At 42.5% G+C, this 24995-nt stretch overlaps 1 protein-coding gene across 6 annotated transcripts in view; it reads left to right on the forward strand.

The window, feature by feature from the left end:
* Positions 1-24995, forward strand: part of LOC108426288 (disks large-associated protein 2) — a 202519-nt gene that overhangs the window by 100027 nt on the left and 77497 nt on the right. The window lies entirely within an intron of this gene.

Genomic DNA, 24995 nt, shown 5'->3' on the forward strand with positions numbered 1-24995 from the left:
TAAACTGAACTGGGATCAAGGACTTAAGAAGTATTGCACAATAATAGTCATAATAGTCATAAAGGTTGCAGGGCTTGAAAAGATGCTTAAAATATTAGGCACAGCTCCAAAAGTCAGTAAGTACATTTACACCATTGTAATTACACAATACTTTTTCCTTATAATGTCTCTGAATTCTTTTAGATGCTTACTTTTTATACAATTGATGTTATACAACATTTGAATACATATATATATATCTGCACCCTAGAGTATGTGTATTCACTAGTGTGTATGTGGTGTTTCATTTCACGGATGGGTTAAAGGTGGAATTTCCCTGTTTGTGGGATTAAAAAAAGTATCACTTAATATGTGTTTCTAATGTACAGTTGATATGAATGTGCTGGTTTTCCAGTGTTAAAGTCCTGGAGAAGAACTGGTTCATCATCATGTTTAGTTTGTCCAAAATGAAAGTGGCTGGACCAGATGGTGACCTGTTGATTTTTGTTAACCTGGACCATCAGTGGATGTGAGGTGTCAGCCACTGATATACTCAGCAGGCTGGACAGCGTGTCTGATTTTGCCCGGCAGTGAGTGGCTGAAGAGACAAATATGAAGAAGCTGATGATGGTTTCATTAATGACTCTGCACCTTTGCATGACTGCGAATGTGACTGCAGATGTGTTGCTTGGCTTTATGGTGGAGATGACAGTTACCCAGCTAAGAGCATCAGGCTTGATAATCTTCATGAATTGAGTGGTATTTGGAGGATAGTAATTGGGTTCAGTTTCATTTGCGCATGAAGATTTTAGAGTTCAAGAGGTTATTTTTGGGGGTGGTTAATACTTTTCAGAGCACTTCCAGCTGCCCATCACATTGTCAGAGCATTTTATAAAGAAAGAAACCAGTAGAAGTGGCCTAAATTTGGTTACACTGATGCATATTAAAGTTAAAAACATCATTTCCTTCTCTTGCTGCATAGATATTTAAATGTTTTAATATTTAAATATTTAAACAAAAATAATTGTTGCTAGTGATTGTTAGTTTGTCATTTACAGAATTGCTGATTTTTTTTTTCCCCAAAAATTCATCATATTAATTGCGACAACCCTATAAAACAATTTTATCCCCAATCCTGGTATATTTTTTTAAATTTCCTTTTTCTGTTTTTCTGACTGAATTCACATTTTTATATTTTTACAATATAGAAATGACACTTTAATGATTTATAATATAGAAATGACAGGCGGGGGCAGTCGTAGGATGGAACTGGCCCTCTGACTGGAAGGTTGCCAGTTTGATCCCCAGGGCCAACAGTCCATGACTGAGGTGTCCTTGAGCAAGACACCTAACCCCCAATTGCTCCCCGGGCGCCGTGGATAGGGCTGCCCACCGCTCCGGGCAAGTGTGCTCACTGCCCCCTAGTGTGTGTGTATTCACTAGTGTGTATGTGGTGTTTCACTTCACGGATGGGTTAAAGGTGGAACAAACAAATGCCTGTATTCCACACTATTCTACATCCCGGATGAGCCGCCAAATTCTGTTAGGACCTGGTCTAAGGTCAGGCTGTAAAAGACGGGTGTGGTGTGAAATGTATGCTTTGTGAATGTGAACAAACAGATTCAAAAAACAGCAAACAGGACCTAAACTCCAAGACTAGGTAGCCTTAACCAAAACACACAGCTTACCTAACTCCCTGACACAAATAACAGACAAAATCCAAAACCCAAACTAATTGTCAGCCAAACTTACACCTGGTAAAGCTTTTCACAAAATCTACAAAAAAAGGGAATCTAAATGCAAAATACACAACAAGCTGACTCGATTAAATGGGTTAGGCTAAATGGAGGTCAAAACAAAGCAGTCAAAAGGCCAAACAGCTTGAATTGAGAACGGTTTGTTCTCACACTGTGAAATCAGACCTCTGCATTTAATCCATCCGTGCAGTGAAACACCAACATACATGCACTAGTGAACACACACACTAGAGGGCAGTGGGCACACTTGCCCGGAGTGGTGGGGAGCCCTATCCACGGCACCCGGGGGGTTAGGTGTCTCGCTCAAGGGCACTTCAGTCACGGGCTGTCAGCCGAGGGGATTGAACCGGCAACCTTCCGGTCACAGCTGGATCCTTAACCTCCAGCCCATGACTGCCCCTAGAGGTTAAGCAAGCAAACAAACAAATGAGCAACAAGAAAAAGGTGAGCAAAAACTCTTGGGGGAGCTGAGAAGGCCTCTTTTGTTCTTCCTGCCTGACAATGTCATAACCAGAACTTAACTGAAGCATGGATTGGAGTGAGGTGTGATGAGTTGAAAACATGGACTGGATTATGGAATGAAGGTACAGCTGGTAAGACAGAACAGAGGCACAGCGAAAACTAAAAAAATGAGTTTTTATTTATCCATGTTCTCTGCATCGTGGAAATCATATCCACTGACAAAAATAAAATCTTGAAACTGTCTCCTGATATGGCAAGACATGGGAAGTCCAGGTCCAGCCTTTGTATAATGATGGGGTGTGTGCCAGGTGTCAGCAAGCAGTGGAGTCAGTAAATTAATTTCATATGAGTACAGTGTAGGTCATATTTTCTCCAGTAATTTCTAGAACAGCCCTGCACTGTGATGTTTCCTCTGCTGCAGCTATTCTGATGGATGATTCATGAAATAGTTGAGATTTGCAGTTCACTAAATTTCACAGGACGGAGCTACAACTAGAAGGACAAATGAAGAATATTGGATGAAATAAAGGGAGTGATGTTTCCCCCTGTGGGTTATTGCATCAGTTCTAATGGTGTTACTGGTTCATCTACAGATTTATTACATGTGATACATGCTTGTTTCCAATTTCATTCTTTTACCGTTTTAGATCTGATTTATCACTCTGTGTTATTCCACCTGTGAACTTTATTATATTTGATATGAATATATTCATATTCAAACCTACTGCTGAGATAAGTGCGGTAGCATTTTTGTAATGATAATTAAGGTTTTCTACATTGTTTTTTTCCCCACTCACACTCTTGTTCGATAAGATAATCAATAAAACTCTTCAATAAAAGAAAAACATCAGTAGGCCAGGGAGACCAACCTGTTTTATTGAAGGGGAATTCCTCTGAAAACATCCATCCATCCATCCATCCATTTTCTAAGCCGCTTCTCTGTCAGGGTCGCAGGGGGGAGCTGGAACCTATCCCAGCAGTCTTCAGGCGGAAGGTAGGATACACCCTGGACAGGTCGCCAGTCCATCGCAGGGCAGACAGACAGACACAGACAGTCACTCACACCCAGGGGTAATTTAGCACGTCCAATTGGCCTGACTGCATGTCTTTGGACTGTGGGAGGAAACCGGAGAACCTGGAGGAAACCCACGCAGACACGGGGAGAACATGCAAACTCCACACAGAGAGGACCCCGGTCACCCGGCCGGGGAATCGAACCCAGGCCCTCCTTGCTGTGAGGCGACCTCTGAAAACAACATTAATGAATTCCAAAACTGCTTTTCTGAATTCAAAGTGCTTCTGACCTGCTAACCGCTGTCAGTGACGCCTTTGTTGTGTATCCTGATGAAAGTAACTTCAACCCTATTACATAATGTGGACACATGGCTTGATGGTTGTCTGTTGAAAGTGGATAGGAGAAGCTGCGGTCTGGTTTTATTAACTGCCCTTAATTGCTGATATACGCGTTGTTAGGAACACTACACTAATACTAGGGTTTCTCTTTGCTGTAAGAACAGCCTCAATTGTTCATGGCATGGATTCCACAAGATGTTTGAAGCATTCCATTAAGATTCTGGTCTATGCTGACATGATTGTATTGTTCATGCTGCATGTCTCCTGTTCTTCTTCTTCTTCTTCTTCTTCTTCTTCTTCTTCTTCTTCTTCTTCCGGCTGCTCCCTTTAGGGGTCGCCACAGCAGATCATCTGCCTCCATCTTGCCCTATCCACTGCCTCCTCTACTTTCACACCAACCATCTCCATGTCCACCTTCACTACATCCATAAACCTTCTCTGAGGTCTACCTCTTCTCCTTCTACCCGGCAGCTCCATCTCCAACATTCTTTGCCCAATATATCCACTATTCCTCCTCAACACATGTCCAAACCATCTCAACCTGGCCTCTCTGGCTTTATCTCCAATCTGCTCCACCTTCACCGTCCCTCTGATCTGCTCATTTCTAATGCATGTCTCCTGTTCTACCACATGACTTTTTCTTTGTGACGTGGTGCATTATCATGTTGCAAGTAGTCATTAGAAGATTAATTGTATCCGTGATGGTAGGAATATGGTCAGCAATAATGCTCAAATAGTCTGTGGCTCCGTCAGGGCTGCCCTTTGTCACCGATTCTATTCATAATTTTTATGGATAGAATTTCTAGGCGCAGTCAGGGGATGGAGGGTGTCCGGTTTGGTGACCTCAGGGTCACATCGCTGCTGTTTGCAGATGATGTGGTCCTATTGGGGACATCAGGCCGAGAACCAGCTTTCACTGGATCGGTTTGCAGCCGAGTGTGAAGCGGCCGGGATGAGGATCAGTACCTCCAAATCCGAGGCCATGGTTCTCACGCGGGAAAGGGTGGAGAGCCCTCTCTGGGTCGGGGATGAGCTCTTGCCTCAAGTGGAGGAGTTTAAGTATCTTGGGGTCTTGTTCACGAGTGATGGTACAAGGGAGCGGGAGATTGACAGGCGGATTGGTGCTGGGTCAGCAGTGATGCGGGCTCTTTACCGGTCTGTTGTGGTAAAGAAAGAGCTGAGCCATAAGGCAAGGCTCTCGATTTACTGGTCGATCTATGTTCCCACCCTCACCTATGGTCATGAGCTTTGGGTAATGACCGAAAGAACGAGATCGCGAATACAAGCGGCTGAAATGAGTTTCCTCCGCAGGGTGGCTGGACTCTCCCTTAGAGATAGGGTGAGAAGTTCGGTCATCCGGGAGGGACTCGGAGTAGAGCCGCTGCTTCTTCACGTCGAGAGGAGCCAGTTGAGGTGGTTCGGGCATCTTGTTAGGATGCCTCCTGGACGCCTCCCTTGGGAGGTGTCACAGGCAAGTCCACCGGGGAGGAGACCCCGGGGAAGACCCAGGACGCGCTGGCGTGAATATATCGCCCAGCTGGCCTGGGAGCGCCTCGGAATCCCTCCCAGGGAGCTAGTGGAAGTGGCTGGGGAAAGGGAGGTCTGGGCTTCATTGCTCAGGATGCTGCCCCCGCGACCCGAACCCCGGAGAAGCGGAAGATGATGGATGGATGGATGGATTCCATTGATGATTGCTTGGTTTTAAAGCCGCAAATTGTGCCAAGAAAACATTCCCCATTACACCACCTCCACCAGCCTGGAATGTTGACATAAAGCAGGTTGGGTCCATGGATTCAAACTCTGACCCTACCATCTGTGTGAATCATCAAAAGTCAAGATTCAGCAGATGTTTTCCCAGTTTTCCCAGTCTTTAACTACCCAGTTTTGGTGAGTCTTTGCCCACAAAAGCCTCAGCTTTTGTTCTTGGCTGACAGAAATGGAAATCAATGTGGTCTTCTGCTGCTATAGCCCATCCACCTCAAGATTTGATGTGTTGTGCATGGTTATCTGAGTTACCACAGCCTTTCTGTCAGCTCGAACCAGTCTGGCCATTCTCCGTTGACCTCTCTCATTAATGAGGCTTTTCTGTCCACAGAGCTGCTGCTCATTGGGTTTTTCTTTGCTGCATTCTGGGGAAACACTAGAGACTGATGTGTGTGAAAATCCCAGAAGATCAGCAGTTATAGAAATACTCAACAAGCAGTCATGCCATGGTCAAACTCATTGACAAATCCATTCTGATGGTTGACGTGAATCTGAAAATGTAAATTCTGAGCATGTAGTTTTACATTCAATCATTAAATTCATTTTTAGATTTTATATTGCTCTCTTATAAACCCTAAACTTCAATTTCAATCCAGAATTCAGTTTATTATATTGCATTTGAATTCAAATTTCTGACGGCATTAATCTAACTCCATAATTGAGCCACATATTTGTTCTATGTGAAATATCTGTTTGCTGTAATGTCACTTTAAAGGTGACTCATGTCTTTCTAGGTCAAAAAATACTACAACCAGACTTTTGTGGTCAAAGTAATGCCAGTTCAGAGGCTTTATCGTCTGAAGAAGTTGTTACATTTTTGGCAGGGACAAGAAGAAGAGAAGTATATTAGAAAGAAGCTTGAAGTGGTGTGCATCTTGCATGTAGGCAAGGCAGTTTTCCAACCTCAAGAATTCACTATCACAATCAAAAAAACTTGACAAAAGATGGATTTTGCCATACTAGGAAACATGAAGCGCTTAATCCTCATACTGGCTTGAAGTGGGTAATATTATTATGTTCATGGAACAGATTTATTGATATTTTTGCAGTGATTAATTTACAGAACCATAGAATTTCAGTGAAATTCTCCTTTAAACATTTCAATGCCAAGAGGCAGAAGTGATGAATCAGTGTTTTGGGAGGAGGACAGAGCTAGAACACAGGTTTCTGGGCAATGAAACAAGAAGGAAGCAAACTGGCAAGTAAGATCAGCCTTTGTCTCCAACTTCTAGAGGGAGTAATTATGCTAACGAGTCCTAATTAACTCAGCCGGTACCTGTTGGGAGAAGACCAGATCGGAGCACCAGAGGTGATGCCAGTGGTGCAGTAAAGTGTTAAATTCAGAACAAGATCAGGCCAAGCAATTTGGTTGATGCTGTAACACCTGCTTTACCTTGTTTACATGCGGTTTTTAGAATTTTATGAATGGTGAACTGGTTACTAGAGCATGCCGTTCATCCACCGGGGGTGTAAATCAGCAGTAATTTTAAGATTATATGAATTACAGTTGTTAATTCTGATAAGCCCTCTGCAGTACTGAGTGGGTAAGATAAATTTAGGCATGCCCACTTGGAGTTCCTACAATTTCCTCCCTCAGCCTTTTACAGGAGATTAGAAAAGACTATGCTAGCAGTTTATTTTAGATAACTCCCAACCCTCCAACCAAATGCTCTTCATAATGCGTCAAGACAGGAGTAGCTGGAAAACGTCTTTACGTGAAAATATAACGTCAGTTATGTCAACAAGGTGAGGCTTGCATTTACATATTCTAGAATTTTGTGGTGTCCTGCCAGTTTGTTCATAACATCTTCATGGCCAAGTCAAGAGAATTTTAAAATCCAGCTTATGTATAAAAGTTTGCACCTGGTCATCCAGCGTTTTCTCTAAACTCACAGGTATTAGTAGGGAGTTTGTCCCTCTTTGCTGCAGTAACAGCCTGGGACAGTTTTACACTAGATGTTGGAACGTTGCTGTGAGGATTTGATTGAGCATTAGTGAGGTCAGGTACCGATATTAGATGGTCAGTTCTGGATCACTCCAACTCATGCCAACGGTATTGGATGGAGCTCCATCAGTCCAGTTCCACTGCTCCACAACTCAATGCTGGGAGGCTTTATACCCCTCTAACCTACACTTGACCACAGATGGTACTAAACTCTCACTGGGGCAGTACCCATCGTTACCCATGGTACCCTCAAGGTTACATCTCAGTACCTTTAGTCAGGGAACGTAATTGTACCATAACCCATTGAAATATTTTCTAAGTTGTATTGACTCCACACTCCCCGTCTCATTTCCAGGCTTTTTATTTTATTGTAATTTGATTTTTTCCCATAAAATATCAGATGATGTGGCCCCATTTGTGGTTATTTTAGACATTTGCCCACCTCAGATAATGTGTCATAACATTAATGTGCTATTAACCTGTTACGCTGTCTGTGTCACAACCCTCAGTTTTGAAAGTTCAGGATCAGTACAGGTTGTGTACCTTCTCAAATAAAAGAGCTTAATTTATCTCTTTGCTGCATCTCCTTTGCTCTTCATGCTAAATCTGCAATATATGTACAATTGCCTAAGTGTTGGCCCAGTCATCAGGAGGTCACGAGTTCGATCCCTGGTGATGCAGGTCCAAGAGAGAATAGCGGTCCTCATTCTCTTTGGGTGGGTAGGATGGTGAGGAGGGGAGGGGGGGGGACTCTACAATACCAAGCTATCTAAGCAAAAACTAAGCAGCTAATTGTACTATTGTACTATCTCGTGTGTATCGATACTGTATGATTACTAGTGGACTACTCTACTATAGAGCATTCGCATATAATCAAATTGAATTAAAATTAAGTTTAAATGAAAATGGATAGCTGTTTAAAATCAGCAGTGTCTGAGCAGTGGGCTGTAGCCCTCACTGTGTGAGTTTCCATCATCATTCGCATCTATTGACAGCTTTTTGAACGTTGCCTTAGCCACTCGCATGTTGTTTTGCTGAGGGCAAAGGGTTCTTTGAGTGTTCACGGTTCTGTACAGAGAACCCTTGAGGAGTGGTAAATTTAAGTGTGTATTTTAAACTGATGCTCTAAATTATGTTTCTTTTCACATACTGCACATTAGTCCCGAAATATGTGCCCTCGTCGATTTTTAGTCAGATCAGTCCCACGTGGCCACCAGGTGACATTTAGGTTCTGTAAAACAAACACACAGAGATGCCTGTGAAGGTCAAGTTGTGTGAAGGACGGACGCCTCCATCCCTCCAGAGAATACTGCCGCTCCTGGATGTGTGTGAAAATGGGAGAGCGATCACCGCTCTCTGCAGGTGAGCTGGGTGCCGTGGAAATGGAGAAGTGTAATGGGGCGTGTCCCCGTCTGGGAGGTGTGCTTTAACATCTGGCCTACTCACTCAAGCACAGGCACAGCAGACTCGATTATGCTGCAGCGCTGAAATGAAATCGGCCCTCCTGCTTTGAGGAAAGAGAGGCGCAATTCGGAGGCAGGGGTTTTCTGTTCACGAATCACATCACCACATAGGTGTGATCTGGAGGACTTTTACAGCTGTCAAGGTGTTGTGTAGTGAACTCCAGGTGTCTCTTTGACGTCACTCGGTTCCACTGTGAAATTACATCTGCTCCAGGAGTCTTTGTGTAACGCAGAAAGGCTGGAATCGAGATCACAGGGACAGTGGTAAATAGACTGAGCCACTGTTGGCGTGTGCATTCTACATTTCAGACTCAAGGACCATAAAGAGTGAAGTGTGTCTTCATATTAGGAGAAGGTGATGGGTGTTTATGCTTTCACGTCTTGCCTTAGCTTTGGCACAGCTATTATTAAACGATTGCTGAATCTCAGTTATTTGAGATGATAGCAGTTATTTGAGATGACTGTCATCATTTTCCATGTTAGATTTAATTGTAAAATTAAGCCACAACATATAAAACGTGAACTGGGTGAGTTGGGTTGAAGCAAGAAAAGGAAACAGAAGAAAGCAGTAAATGCACTCATTGAGATCTTATGAAACATAAAAGTTTTAACTTCTAACATGGTGTTCTAACAAGTTTAGAGGGCAGCACTGTTTTGCTTGACTACACATGAATCTGTCCATTTGCATAAGAGACTGTTTGCACAACCAGTGTAGTGCATTGTACAGATTTGACAGCACTATCAGTGTTATCTACATAGTAAACATAGCTAGGAAGCAACACAGCTGACAGTCCAATCTGCCCACTTTAATAGATGCATATACTGAACAAGAAAATACAGTTAAATCATTAATCACAATTATTTCTATAGCAATTTATCCATATTTCCTAAAGAAACCTAAAGCTGGAGAAATGAGTGGTCTCTAAGACAATTCCCATTAAAAAGCAAAACCATTAGGTTTTAACCCTAATGAGTTTTAACGGTCCTTTTTCAGCAGGGGAGGTCTTAAAGAGCTTAAAGAAGCTCTTCCTAATAAAAGGTTCAGTAAATCAGTACCGAGTGTTTTAGCTCAGACGGGTGAGCTCAGCTGGAAAGTCTCACCTTGCAGTATAAGCAGTGTTACTTGGCAACTCTTCACTCTTTCATGTGAGGACAAAATCATCAAACGCCTCTCCAGGAACACCAGAATGTAAACTGGACAAGTATTTTGATGTGTTAAGTGCTGTTTTTTTTAAAAAAACGATCCCCTAATAAATATTTCACCAATGTAGCATGAGCTAGCTCAGAAGCTATAATCCTTGCAGTGACAGTTTATATGGAGTGTTTACTGCATATATTTTTACGGTCTCAAGAGAAAAAGCTGAATTTGCCTGATTTCACATAGGATTCTGTGTAACTGAAGGAGTGAGTGGTTAGAAATCATGTAGGAGTCATAACGGCCCTACAGCATGGCAACCTAGCTGAAGGTCTAGTTAAGTTAAGTGATACTTTTTTAATCCCACAAACGGGGAAATTCCACCTCCACATTTAACCCATCCGTGAAGTGAAACACCACATACACACTAGTGAATACACACACACTAGGGAGCAGTTGGGGGTTAGGTGTCTTGCTCAAGGATACCTCAGTCATGGACTGTCGGCCCTGGGGATCGAACCAATGACCTTCCGGGCACAGGGCCAGTTCCCTAACCTCCAGCCCACGACTGCCCCAATTAAATGAGTCTTCTTGGATTTAGTCATAACTTGGATAACCTCTTCTGTCTTCAGTGTGAGAAATAAGGAACAGCCACTCTTTACATCAAACTTTTGGGAAATTGGACCAGTTTTCAGATGTACAGATATGCAGCGGCACACTGTTGTGAAGGGACGGTTATTTATATAGCACCTGTCATACGTCGCGGTCATCCGACGTGTTTTACAAATGAGAAAATACAAAGATAAGTAATGTATGATTTTAATATTTCAGAGCTATCCTGGGTTTATAGTTGCCGGGCAGAGAAGGTCCAAATGGGTGGACCAATCTGCTGAATCTGAATATGAAAGACAGGAACTTACTGATTCTGGTTGAAGCAGCTAAACAGTGACTTGAATTTGTACTTGAGTGTCTGTTTTTCCCCAAACAGACAGCATAACATCATAATATGTTTATTTTCAGAGACCCCTCCCCCAAACTTTTAGTCCAAAAATGTTAGTTAGGGGATCTTAGAGCCCTCAGGACCCCCTGTATTTTGCACTTTGTTCTCATGTATCTGTACCGTTTTAATAAGAAAACTTGCTTTACTTGAACAATTACTGAACATTCTACTTATTATTATTATTATTAGTAGTAGTAGTAGTAGTAGTAATAAAGTACTAGTAGTCAAAATATCAGTTATTATTATTGTTATTTTTATTTATAGATATTTTTATCTACTTTTATCTTTTATTCACTGTTATTTTAAATTTTCTTAACCAAAATGGTTAAATGTAGTTATTATTTTCTTTGTCATGTCAAGCCCTGTTTTTGTAAATGCTCGGCTACATTGAAAATGAGGGTTGCCCTCAATGTACTTCCGAGTCAAAATAAAGGTTGATTGATTGATTGATTGATATTGGTGGTAGTGCTAGTAGAAGTCTAGTTTAGTAATATTTATTAATGAAGTATTTGTAATTGTATATCAAATACCATGCAGCCAATACCTTTCCAGCAAAACTAGGCTCGCCTGACTTGTTAATGTTAGTGTCCAGTTTTTGTCCTGCAGGCAGTGTTTCATCTTTTAAGTGCTAAATTGACTGATTCCTCTCTCTTCATCATCTCTCTTTTGGAGTGGAGCAGCTTTGGCAGTGTGTTTATACTGTCAGACTGCCCATCTGCACATCCACTGGGTGGAAAATTAATTTCGAGTTAGGCGCAAGACTGTTGTAGGCGTGAGACATTTCATTATACTTCAGCTCGAAATCAGCACACTGACTTCATCTGGTGCGTTAGACCGCCGAGAGGCCAAACAATGTGTGCAAACATTTACATTTTGTCATTTAGCTGAGACGTTTTTTTGTCCAAAGCAACTTTAGACAATTACAATAACAATTTCCCCAATGGGAATTTGAGTTCTCATCTTACTAAAAGGCACAATAGCGTGAATGGAATCAGTCCTGGGACTGCTTGGATAATAGCCAAGTCCTCATACTGCAGTGGTTCCAACATCCCAAATGTAGTTACCCCCAGTCTGTCACGGTAAAGACCTGTGTGGTTACCCGCTGCCCCTGCTGATCACAGACGTCCTGTCGTGGGCTGAATCACTCACTTTCTTTATTGCTGTCTTTAAGCTGTACTCCTTTGGTGTCTACACAACTGGCGCATATTATTTCTACTCTCTCTTGTGGGAGCTGCAAAATGCATATGCAGCAGATTATCGTCTGCGATGCCTCGGCTGATAGAGCTTTGATGCAAGATGTAAACAAGCCAGCTAATTATCTTCTCGACTTGCCAGAGCAGTCATCTGCGCAGAGTAATTGGTGAGGCTTAGCCGCTAGCTTCTGTGACATCCAGGCAAGGACAACCCGAAAATAACGCTGGTCCTTCATGGTTTTGAGCCCATCTTACACACTCCACTGTCTGTTCACGCAGGACGCAGTTAGTATCGGCTCTTCAGAAGCTTTTTACCTAAACTTGTTAGGCATTCTCTAAGCCTGAGCGCTGACATATGGTAGGTTTTGTGCCTGTCTCATGATAAATGCAATGAAGAGAAGACATTAATAAATATGATATAGATGTTCCACCTGGGCTTATTTCAGTCTTGAGTCAAATTAGTCTCCCATAGGAAATATAACAGGTGAAAGTGGTTTCATTGGATTTTTAAGTGATACTTTTTTTGATCCCACAACTGGGGAAATTCCACCTCTGCATTTAACCCATCCGTGAAGTGAAACACCACATACACACTAGTGAACACACACACACTTGCCTGGAGTGGTGGGCAGCCCTATCCACGGCACCCGGGGAGCAATTGGGGGTTAGGTGTCTTGCTCAAGGACACCTCAGTCATGGACTGTCGGCTCTGGGGATCGAACCGGCAACCTTCCGGTCACAGGGCCAGATCCCTAACCTCCAGCCCACGACTGCCCCGATTTATATACCTCAATTGGTAAACTCTAATCTTTTGATTGAGTAAATGTGTCTGTGTTTGTTTTAAATGGCCAAGCTCGTAACTCGGGTTTGGCATTCAGAAAATGTGGAATAGGTGCTACCAAATGTCGCGATTGGCCCCTCCCAGTCCTGTCCATGTGTTCATGTTTTGGTTTAGCCCATGTGCGTTTGTTTTGGTTTAGTCCCCTCGTTTCAAGACTCCGCCCCTGATTGTCTCCACCTGTTTTCCACCTGTCCCTCGTTTTCCATGTGTATTTAAGCCCTGTGTTTGCCCCTTGTCTTTGCTGGTCTTTCTCTTTCTCTATCCCATCTAAAAGGTAGTGTGTGTTGCCCTGAACCAATAACAGTGGTTGTGCATATTCAAATGTCTATGATGCTTTCACAGATGCTGGCTGTTGTACCGTTAAAAATCTGGGTGGTCTGTTTCTTCTTTGGCTCAGGCAACACAATGTCCAATATTTCTATTTAAAGGGTTGACTCATCATGTTTCCTCTGTGCATCAGGCCCTTTCAGTTGAGGGGTGAAGATCACTGAGAGTCAGTCGTGGCTTTCGGTTTCGCCTTTTATGCTTCTACCTTGAATCTTTTGATGTAATTATGGACTGCAGCTTGTAGCTTGCTAGAAATACTGGAAGCTGGTCAACATATCTTAGGCAACCTGTGGCTAGAAAGTGACCAAAGTATTGTGTTAGTGGTATGTTACCATTTTGGGATAGAGAGGCGAGTACCACCCTGATACACATGGGCAAAATGTTACAAGACCAGTGCCATGATTGTCTCCACTATATCCCAAACCGTAGACTCTCATTACATATTATATATATATATATATATATATATATATGCTATTTTTTCTGCTTTTGTGGTGGCACAAAACTGAATAGCTTGTCCAGACAGCAGAATGACTGAAATGAATTCTGTTGCTGTGCCATTTTCCTGGAGAAGTCTTTTAAAAAAAACGGTGTCCACTCCTGGAGGTCCAGGAGAAGGTCTGTACGATTTGTGCGACTAATATTGTGACTGTGAATTAAATTACGGTCTGCGCCTATTTATTGACCAAGAACGCAATTTTGCAGTGTGTCAGACTGCCAGTTAGTTGTGGTTGTGTTGTCCTGTACACAGTACATTGGTGCCTGGTTGCTTCTGATTGGTCTAACTCATCTACAGGCAGATCACACACAGTGTTGTTGATAACGTAAGACAGGCATGTCAAACTGGGGACCTTCCAGGCCAAAGTGATATGGAGATCATCTAACGCTCTGAATTTGGTTCATCAAGTGTTCTTACTGAGGCAGTGTGCTGAACTCTACAGCGTTTGACCTGTGAGGACTGGAGCCTGACACACGCGTTGTAGGATATAATTAAAATAGCAGCTTTTGTGACGTGAACACTACGTTCTTCTACATTGTGACTTTGATGCAAAAACAATGAATCTTTCAGCCGTACCCGGGAGCTCCCACCCTGATTCACTGCAGTTTACTAGATGACCTACTTACCGGTGTTGTTTAGGAGCTTGAAAATAAGTCCATTGTGTCTTGGTTGTTTACTCTTCTCTGATGACATTATTTCATTCGAGTAGAGACCAAAATGACTTATTTCACCTAAAGTCCTCTGTATAGGGTTCTACACGATGCGTATGTCAAGCGGATGACCTAGTGTCCAAAAATCTGTCTTTCATTAAGGAATGAACACCAATAGTAATGTCCAAGGCTTCTAGTATTCATTAAACCTAGAACAAAGCCAAAAAGCCGTCTGTCACATCGCCTCAACTAGTCTCACTAGTTAGTTAGAAGTCTTATTTATTCTCATGTTATTTCGCTAGAAAACGGTATGTTTGTGAAGAATTAGTCAGCCGCTACCAAATGCGTCAATCATGTTAATTTATGTAAAGTTTTATTGCATAAAATCCTTGTGAGGTTAAAGTGAACCAAAGCTTTGAACTTTAAGTTTGTGTGTACGACGTCCATTGGGGCTCTCCATGTGATTCTGTGCAGCCCTGTGGCGCTTCTCAACCAGTCTTAACATGCGTAAACTGACCTCTACCACTTAACGGCTGCCCCACACCGTGATTCATGGAAAGCATATGCGATCTAACGCATGCCCCAGTGTACTACAGATACTGTCTATCTCTGACCACTCTGAAGCTTCCTGCTGTCCAGCGCTGTTCAGAAAGCCTCACCTGCCCTGCTCACCCTCCTAATAATACTAGTGCCTGCGGACTACAACTCTTTTACATTCACAGCATTTATCACATTTAACATTCTCCAGAGCAACTTAGGAACGTGCTTTGCTGTGTACTCAGAGAACGTGTCTCAGCTAGTACAAACAGGTTAGAGTAATAGACACTCAGAGACACAATAGCCTATGAGAAATGAAGTTAGACAGTGCAGCACATTTCAATAAGAGCAGGATGATATATTTCAATAAGCACTTATATTAGTGCTCACCTTAGTGCTGTAAAATGAGATGTACGTTCAGTCTGTGTTTGAAGACCGTGAGAGAGTCTGCTGGTCGGACAGCCAACAGAGGTTCGTCCACCACCTGGGTGCCAGACAAATAAGAGTCTTGATGCTTGTCCTTTATGCGTCTTGACGGATGGCGGGTCAAGCCGAGGGACTCGAGGCGCAGATTGAGTTTTCAGCACTGCCGTTAGCTTGGGAACGTTTGATCATTGTTTTACCTGTCTCACATACACGGAGCTCTTCACGTGTTCATAGACGGCATACATGAGCAGAGTTTTCTCTTTACTAACAGCTCGTTCGCTGCTCAGCTCATGTCTTCTCGCTGGCAGCCCTAGCCCCACCCTCCATAATAAAAGTCTTAAGCAGAATAACCCAGGGAATACACACAAGAAAACACATAACATTAAACTAACATGTAATAAAATTTTTTTTTTAAATCTTGAAATGCAATACGGGGATAAAAGGCTTCTCACAGCAGTTACTGAGGTTCTTGGATTTAACCCACTGGAGTCCAAGAACTCGCCTGCACTTTAAATTTGATGTTTCTCTGTCTCAAACATTTCTTGAATCTGTAGAGTCAGCCTTTCCATTCTATCTCATCACAAGATCAAATGTGACACACATCCGGAGTTATGAGGCTACGAAGAGGGCCTAAGATACACGTCGTCTGACCCTCGCTATGTGGAACTGATGGATTCATGTATTCGTCTACATTCTGTGCGAAACTGACCAAAGGACACTCAGGAAATCACTAAGGACTGACCATCATGCTGGAAGCCCTTCATTCCGTTCACATCGGAGACACGTGAAATGTCGTGCAGAGACCTTGCAGATGCTGGAGTTGCTGCAGCGGTTTTGGAAAGTCGGGACATGCAATCAGAAAGCAGACGTTCGCAAAACAGAACCTTTACTGGAATGATCGCAGAGGGTAGTCAGGAGACAGGCAGGGGTCAAGTCCAGGGTAAGCAGCAAACAGGACAGACTTGATCAATAAATGTGAACATACCCAGAGCAGCACACAATATTCCTGGACCGTGCTGTGAGTGTGTCTGCAGGCAGAACTGTTCCTGAAAGTTAAACATGCACACTTTTACAGCTGTAGCGGCTACATCTTTTCTCACGCTTGCTTATGTCCTTTGCTATGTAATCAGGAACATGATTATGAGTCATTTTTTCCACTTGCTTACAACTACACCACCTTCAGAATTTGCACAGGTCAACTAAAGTTTACATCAGATTCTCAGCACTTCGTCAGCTGTGTTTAATATACAGTGCATACAGTAACATACAGCAAAGAAAAGCATTTGACTGCAAGCTTCTGGGAATTAAGCATGCAGTTAAGCCATGATCACGTTATATTAATCCTAATTAACAGCATAGGCTGGTTCTGGTTTTTCAGCAGAGGCAGACTTGCATCTGGAGCAGCGTCTCTGCTTTTGCATATGCATGATGTGCTAATGTGTGTGGTTCGTGTGCAGTTGCTATGGCCGCATCCTACACACACTGGCCTACGTTCCCCTTAAAACAAATCTGAAGGTGTGAAAAAAAGAAAGCTGTATTCATTCGTAGGGGTTCTGATGAGCTTTAATGAATTCAGCTGCTCCTGTAGGCCTTTGAGGAGAGGTGAGTCTCAGCTTAGAGACCCTGGGAACTTTCAGAGGAACCAAAAACAGAAAAAAACAACTGCCAAAAGAAAGAAGTTCAACTCAAAATCCACATTTATCTGAGACCATTTTGATATGTGATTGCCAGCAAAGCGACACCAAATTTGCCTTGAGGCCAAAGTTTTATTCAGGCTTCGAATATGAATAACTGCATATGCAGAAGTGCTCAGAAAAGGTTTTGTTGAAAGGTTTTGTGATTTCTATGATAATTACCATTTTATCCATTTTATAATGATTGGTAGGAGGGGAGAGGGTGATGTTTCTCAGTGATTACATCAGTCATGTAATGAAGTGCACAGAGCCCACATTTGTCACAGACAAACCAGATTGGAGGAAAATAATGGAATTCAATAACAGTGTGACAGTGCCAATTAATTATAAGGATGTTAGACGTGGAACTATTAATCTTACAAAATTCTAGCTTGTATACATAATAATCACGTTTTTTACATTATTTTTTGTAGTCTTTATAGTTCGCAGCTGTGTCCTAATTACATTAATTTGCTTAATAACTTGCAGCTTTATAAGATTGTGTGCAATACACTATCATCAGATTGTGCCCTGTTACCAGGGCAGCTTCCTGATAGTATCGGAGTTTTATTTCCTTTAATGTTATTGTAGTCAATTAGTGTTATTAGACTATGCAGCCTGCAGCCTCGTGCTTCTTTAGAATATTCTGAAGGAATGTTAGGAACGTGGACTACACAGTAAAAGAAAACAAAGGTTACAAATCAGATGTGATTAGTGATTTAAGATGTTAAAGCTGTCTTCACTGGGGCATGGATTCTACAAGATGCTGGATACATTGTGCAAGAACGCTGTGTGGATGTGAATTATCTAGTCGGGGCCCAGGTTGTTTTCACGATTCTCACTTTTCTCCTTTGGCCTTTCTCCTGGCCTTGTGAGCTGTTTTTGTCCACTGGATCGCCCACCACTAGTAGTTCTTGGCATTTCGCATCGTTCTCTATAAACCCTTGGGATTGTTATGTCTGAAAAATCCAGGATGGCAGCTGCTTCAGAGATGCTGGATGCAAGAATTCAAGTCCACTAAGCTCAATAGTTTTCCCATTCCATTGTAAAATTAAACGCTTACTGATAGGAATGGGTATTAACAACCAGTACTGACTGGTCAGTCCCAAATTATTGATAAGACTCTGGATCTGCTATTGGTATTTATGTAATGTCTATTGGTTCTACATGGCATGCATTTTCAGATGGATGGTGTTAGAATCCTTCAGTTATGCAAAGTGTTCGTTGAATGTTCATGGTTACATATAGAACCGTTTGCTTTACTAAAGAACCCTTGAATAACCATTCAGTTTATGATAACATTAATTTCCGCTAGCATCCCTATGGGATTCTAGTAGCTTGTTAGTGCTACTCTAAAAGAGATTCACACAAACATTTGTTGGCAGTTCTAGATTAAACACAGATATTCAAAGCTACTAGAAGATATTCCATGTTTTGCCTCATGCTTGGGAGACACATTTTAGTGTATGTTTTACTTTGTGGTAGCTTTACAGTGACTGTTTCAGTAGTGAGCTCTGGTGTAGAGCTGCCGTCGCTGTTTTCCATTTCAACTTATTGATCAGGCTGCTGTTCGCACTCACAGTCAGCAATGTATCTAGAACTTCTAGAGGGCCTAGAGTAACATTTTTCCGAAAAAAAAATGGTCTCACCTATTGGAAATCAAAACATGATTGGTTTGTCAATTTGTTTTTGGCAGTCGTGGGCTGGAGGTCAGGGAACCAGCCTCGTGACCGGAAGGTCGCCGGTTCGATCCCCAGAGCCGACATCACATGACTGAGGTGTCCTTGAGCAAGACACCTAACCCCCAACTGCTCCCCGGGTGCTGCGGATTGGGCTGCCCACCCCTCTGGGCAAGTGTGCTCACTGCCCCCTAGTGTGTGTGCGCACTAGTGTGTATGTGATGTTTCACTTCACTGGGTTAAATGCGGAGGTAAAATTTCCCCGTTGTGGGACTAATAAGGGTTAATTAATCTTTAACCCTTTTGTTTCCATCCCAGACTTATCAATGAAACACGAGTAGTGCTATAAATAAACTACCTATATGGGCTCAAGCTTTTTTTGTCATCAGTTTGGAGTCACTAAATATTGACAGCTGGAAAGCACGATCGGGCAACTTTAGACTTTTATAGTTACATATAATGAATGAGGCAACTAAATTGTTAATCGCAATTAGTTCATCATCAGCTAAAATGTCCTGATTGTGACAGGTCTATGCAGTAAGCAGTGGATGTTGCGTTGTTTGATCACTTGAAAACAGTTCATTCAAGCAGTGATATCTAATTTCCTCCTTGTGCACATCTACTGTCTTTATTTTTATATAGTAAGCATCACTGAGCAGGACATGTGGTGGACAAGGCTCAGATCAAGGTATGGAAGACTGAGATTTGAACAAAAGGAATAATAAAGGAATTATTGAAATAAATTGACACATAAATATCAGAACAAATTGAAATCTGAGCACAGAATGGCTGACAAAGAACAGCTGAATCCTGGGTGTATGATATATATCAGCAACTCCTGACTGGTACTGTTACTCCGCCAACAAATTAACAGAATTTCTGCCAGAACATTTAGCCAGAGTCTTCACATTACATAGCAGAGTGGGCTATGATCCACTCAGAGCAGAAGAGGCCCTTAAAGTGGAATGAGCCTTTACTGTTGCTCTGAAAGATGACTGGAAACTCACGACTCTCACTCACGACTGCACAGCAGTATTTAAACCTGAGGCTTTAAATCTGAAAAGCACTGAAATACACTCCAGTGGACACCCTGAATGCAGACCGAGTTTTAATTCATTCTTTGGTTTCAGGGTTTTGAAACGTAGTGTAATAATATGGGTAACGCTTTATTTGAATGCTGTCTACATAACACATTAATGTCATAACACGTTCATGAATGCTTAATCAACATGATACATGATATTAAAATGGACTACAATGTCATAAAGATGTTTTTTTTTTCAAAATAAAAGTCTTCATTTTTTATTTTTAGTGAAAGTAAAAGTTATTTTCAGTGAAACTTCTCATTTCTGGTCTGCCAGCATAAACATGACCTGGTTCTTTGCCTTTGGACAGATAGTATTTTGACATTTTTGCCTAGACAAGCATTTGTATTTTGCACTATGCTATTCTTTCTGTTTTACTCTAATTATTCTTTTAAAATGTACTGTTAATTCAACAGTCTGTACATAGTTGTGGAAAATGTTATGTAAACTAATTTTAACTTTCTTGGGATAAATGCTAACACTGTTATCCCAATTACTTTGGAGGTTTTATTTTTAGTGAAGTTCTTCCTCACTTATGGTTTTGGAGAAGTCATAAGTATAGCAGTAATAGCGTTGGTTATCCTGTGTAACTGACACTTTTGAGGTTAAATGTGACCTTTTTTTGCATTACTTCAAAGTACAATCAAGTGGTGACTCTTTGACTTTCCTCACTCAGGGTGCTGATCATTTTGTAAGAAGTGTCCTTTATAAATTTGCCTTACTATGCCTTTACCACAAAAGTGATCGAAACCACATTATCCTGACTACATGTCACATGAATTGATGGATATTGAACGGAATGGATAAGTATTATGGTCCTGCCACCACAAAAAAAAAGTTTGAGATTTTAAGTTGATTGACTGTTCATAGCATATTTATGAGTAATTTACTGTCCATATAGTAAAGTGACATGCAAGACAACATTCATAAGTGATTTTGTCATGCTTCCGGGTTCTCCTCCCTAGCCTAGCACACTCCAGGTCTCCATTTCCCTTAATTCCAGTCCTGATGTTCTCATCTATCTATCTAAATAGTCCTTGGTTTGTTCGCCTCATTGCGAGGTATTGCCATTTCCCTGGACTACTGAGTGTTATTTCTTTGACTTCTTTGCTTGTGCTTTGATCCTTTCGACCGTTTTTGGATTTTGCTCTTTTGGATTTGCCCTTCTGCTCGGTTTGCCTGTATGTGTCATCTATTCTGGTTTTTGACTCTTGCTTGGTTTTTGGATTTCGATATTGGATTTGCCCTGAGATTGTTTCATTCTGAAACCTCTCCTCATTAAACAGACTTTCGTTTTTTTAAGATCCGCGAGTGTCTTCTTGTGTTTGTGCAGCGTTACGGACTACCTCGCCATAACCAAGATAGTGGATCTGAGAGAGCTCCACAGTACTGTCACCAACCAAGTTCAGTTGTTAGCGCAACATAATCAGCTTTTTGAGTCACTGTCTGGGACTGTGGGGATGCTTACTCATCAACAACTAGAACAACACGATCAACTTCTGCAAATTGTCTCTGACATTAAATCTCTGTCCTCCCTGCTAAGTCAGTTGGCTGCTAAACCTTTGACATCCTCAACTCCCGTAGGAAACAGCACGGTACCTGCACCAGCTCCCAACCCTGGTGAGCAAACCAGATAAATACGATGCGAGTCCTACCTTGTGCAAGGGATTTTTGTTACAGTTCTCTAGTTCTCCAGCTAGTTCTGACAGCAGACGTACAGCATTTCTGATTTCCAGACTTACTGGTAAAGCCTTAGATTGGGCTACAGCAGTATGGCCTTCTATGGAACAGAGCACATATACAGTTTTTTTACAGAGCTTTAGGGCTCTTTTTGATCACCCTCATGAGGGACGTTCCCAAGGGGAACTATTATCACACATTTGCCAGGGATCATGATCTGTAGCAGATTATTCTTTGGAATTTAAGACTTTAGCAGCCAGGAGTGGCTGGAATGAGCCTACACTTATCGTGACTTTCCGAAATGGCCTTAATTCAGAGATTTTGACCGAACTTGCCTGTAAGGATTGGACTACAGAAAAGCGGGTCATGTTTCACGTGATTGTCGCATCCGTCTGGACAGACCTCAGGCGCCACTCCCAGGAAAGCATGTGGAATTTATTCCACACACTAATTTGGTGAGTGGTTATAAACCTACCATGATTAGAAAATCCTTTGATTCCTGTTACCTTGTTCTGCCAAGATTCTTCTATTGTCATTTCAGCCTTGATCGACTCAGGGGCCCAAGGCAGTTTCAACCAAGCTGGTCTGCTGAACCAGTTGGGGATAGAGACAGAAACACTGACAACACCATTACGTCTGTCAGCCATGGGTGGTGGCCCTATTGGACCAGGGAGCGTGGCTCACAAAACATGACCTGTTAAAATGAATGTTAGGGCTCTACATGCTGAGGATTATTTTTTGTGCTTTTTTGTGATTTTAGGTCTCTCCTGGCTTAAAACACATGATCCCAATAGCTCCTGGTCTCACAGAGAAATTTTGTCTTGGTCCTCTTATTGTTTTGAGAACTGTTTGCGAATCCTCACTATTGGTGCAAATTCCATGCCTGTGGAGAGTCGTGCTGTGGACACTCAGGTTAACATTCCCCCTGAATATACTGATCTTGCTGAAGTCTTTAACAAAGTAAATGCCACGAAATTGCCACCTCATAGGCTATGATTGTTCTACTGAACTCCTTGACAGTCAATTACCCCCCAAGTCTCGTGTTTATCCTCTCACTCAGGCTGAAGAAGCAGCCATGGAGGAGTATGTGCAGGAGGCCCTGGACCAAGAGTTCATTCTTGTCACAACATTATGGTGAACCTGCTAAACTGTTCCCTGTTACCTTTTTTGGCACCAGCTGAACAAAACTACAGTGTAGGAGACTGTGAGTTGTTGGCCATGAAATTGGCCTTTGACAAATGGTGGCGCTGGCTGGAGGGGGCCCGGCACCCGTTTCTGGTTTTAACTGACCATAAGAACCTCAAAAACCTGTGCTAAGCCCACGATAGGTGTGGTGGTCACTGTTTTTCTTGGTTTCGGTTTACAATTGCTTATCGTCCAGGCTCGCACAACACGAAAGCAGATGACTTATCACGTATCTATGACAGTAAGGGTACAGATTCTGGTGAACAATCATGCCCTAGTGATAAAAAATTTTGTGCCCACTCCACTTCGCGATCGTCTTATTACCTGGGCTCATTCTTCTCTCACCTCAGGTCATCCAGGAGAAACTTGCACTCACCAGTTATTGTCATCAAAATAGTGGTGGAAAAGTATGGTCATCGATATTCATCAATTCGTACCATCCTGTTCCACTTGCTTACAATGCAAAACTCCACGTACGTTGCCTGTTGGCAAACTGATGCTGTTGCCTGTACCTTCTTGTCCCTGGTCTCATGCTGCATTGGATTTTGTTACTGATTTGCCTGTATCTGATGGTAATATTGTTATTTTAACTGTGGTTGATCGATTTTCCAAGGGTGTATGTTTCATTCCATTCATACAGCTACCTAAAGCTTTGCAAACTGCTGAATGTATGTTTAACCATGTACACTCCTCAAAAAAATAAAGGGAAGACTCAAATAACACATCCTAGATCTGAATGAATGAATTATTCTCATTGAATACTTTGTTCTGTACAAACTTGAATGTGCTGACAACAAAATCACACAAAAGTCATCAATGGAAATCAAATTTATTAACCAATGGAGGGCTGGATTTAGAGTCACACACAAAATTAAAGTGGAAAAACACACGACAGGCTGATCCAACTTTGATGTAATGTCCTTACAACAAGTCAAAATGAGGCTCAGTATTGTGTGTGGCCTCCACGTGCCTGTATGACCTTCCTACAACACCTGGGAATGCTCCTGATGAGGTGGTGGATGGTCTCCTGAGGGATCTCCTCCCAGACCTGGACTAAAGCATCCGCCAACTCCTGGACAGTCTGTGGTGCAACATGACGTTGGTGGATGGAGCGAGACATGATGTCCCAGATGTGCTCAATCGGATTCAGGTCTGGGGAACGGGCGGGCCAGTCCATAGCTTCAATGCCTTCATCTTGCAGGAACTGCTGACACACTCCAGCCACATGAGGTCTAGCATTGTCCTGCATTAGGAGGAACCCAGGGCCAACCGCACCAGCATATGGTCTCACAAGGGGTCTGAGGATCCCATCTCGGTACCTAATGGCAGTCAGGCTACCTCTGGCGAGCACATGGAGGGCTGTGCAGCCCTCCAAAGAAATGCCACCCCACACCATTACTGACCCACTGCCAAACAGGTCATGCTGAAGGATGTTGCAGGCAGCAGATCGCTCTCCAAGCCGTCTGCAGACTCTGTCAGGTCTGTCACATGAAAGCATAGGTACTGAGAAGTGGTCTGTGGTCCCACATGCAGAACCACTCCTTTATTGAGTGTGTCTTGCTAATTGCCAATAATTTCCACCTGTTGTCTTTTCCATTTGCACAACCGCTGTGAAATTGATTGTCAATCAGTGTTGATTCCTAAGTGGACAGATTGATTTCACAGAAGTTTGATTTACTTGGAGTTATATTGTGTTGTTTAAGTGTTCCCTTTATTTTTTTGAGCAGTGTATTTCACCTGTTTGGTATCCCAAAGACATTGTCTCAGATAGAGGCGCTCAGTGGTCAATGGTCAATATGAGAGAGCAAACCAGGAACAAGGCAAGTTTCTGAGACTTTATTGGCATAGCAACCAACATGACTGGCACAAATACTTACCATGGGCCAAGATTGCACCAAATTCTCTCCTCAGTTTCTCTACTAATCTCACCCCTTTTCAGTGTATGTATGGTTACCAATCCCCTCTTATACCATGGACAGCCACTCCTTCAGATGTCCCTGTCATAGAGTCCTGGATGTCTCTTAGTGAACAGGTTTGGGAGGAGACTCATCAACGGATTGAAGCCATACAGAGACAGAAACATCAAGCTGATTGGTGATGTGGTGACACCCCTTCTTATACCATAGGAGACTGGCTCTCGACCAGGGGTTTTCGGGTTTCTTAGGGGAGTAAAAGCTACTGCATTTGTAATACTTTCCATGTCTTTGTTCAAGCCCGTAGTCTTTTGGTCCGCTGGATGAGGTCATGCCCGACACCAGCTCCCTGCCTCCCGTGATCATAGAAGGTGTACCCGTCTACACTGTTTGTTGGCTCTTAGACTCTTGTCAGCATGGAGGGGGCCTGCAGTACCATGTAGACTTTG

Source organism: Pygocentrus nattereri, chromosome 4 (assembly GCF_015220715.1).
Source record: "Pygocentrus nattereri isolate fPygNat1 chromosome 4, fPygNat1.pri, whole genome shotgun sequence".
In the NCBI taxonomy this organism is placed as follows: domain Eukaryota; kingdom Metazoa; phylum Chordata; class Actinopteri; order Characiformes; family Serrasalmidae; genus Pygocentrus; species Pygocentrus nattereri.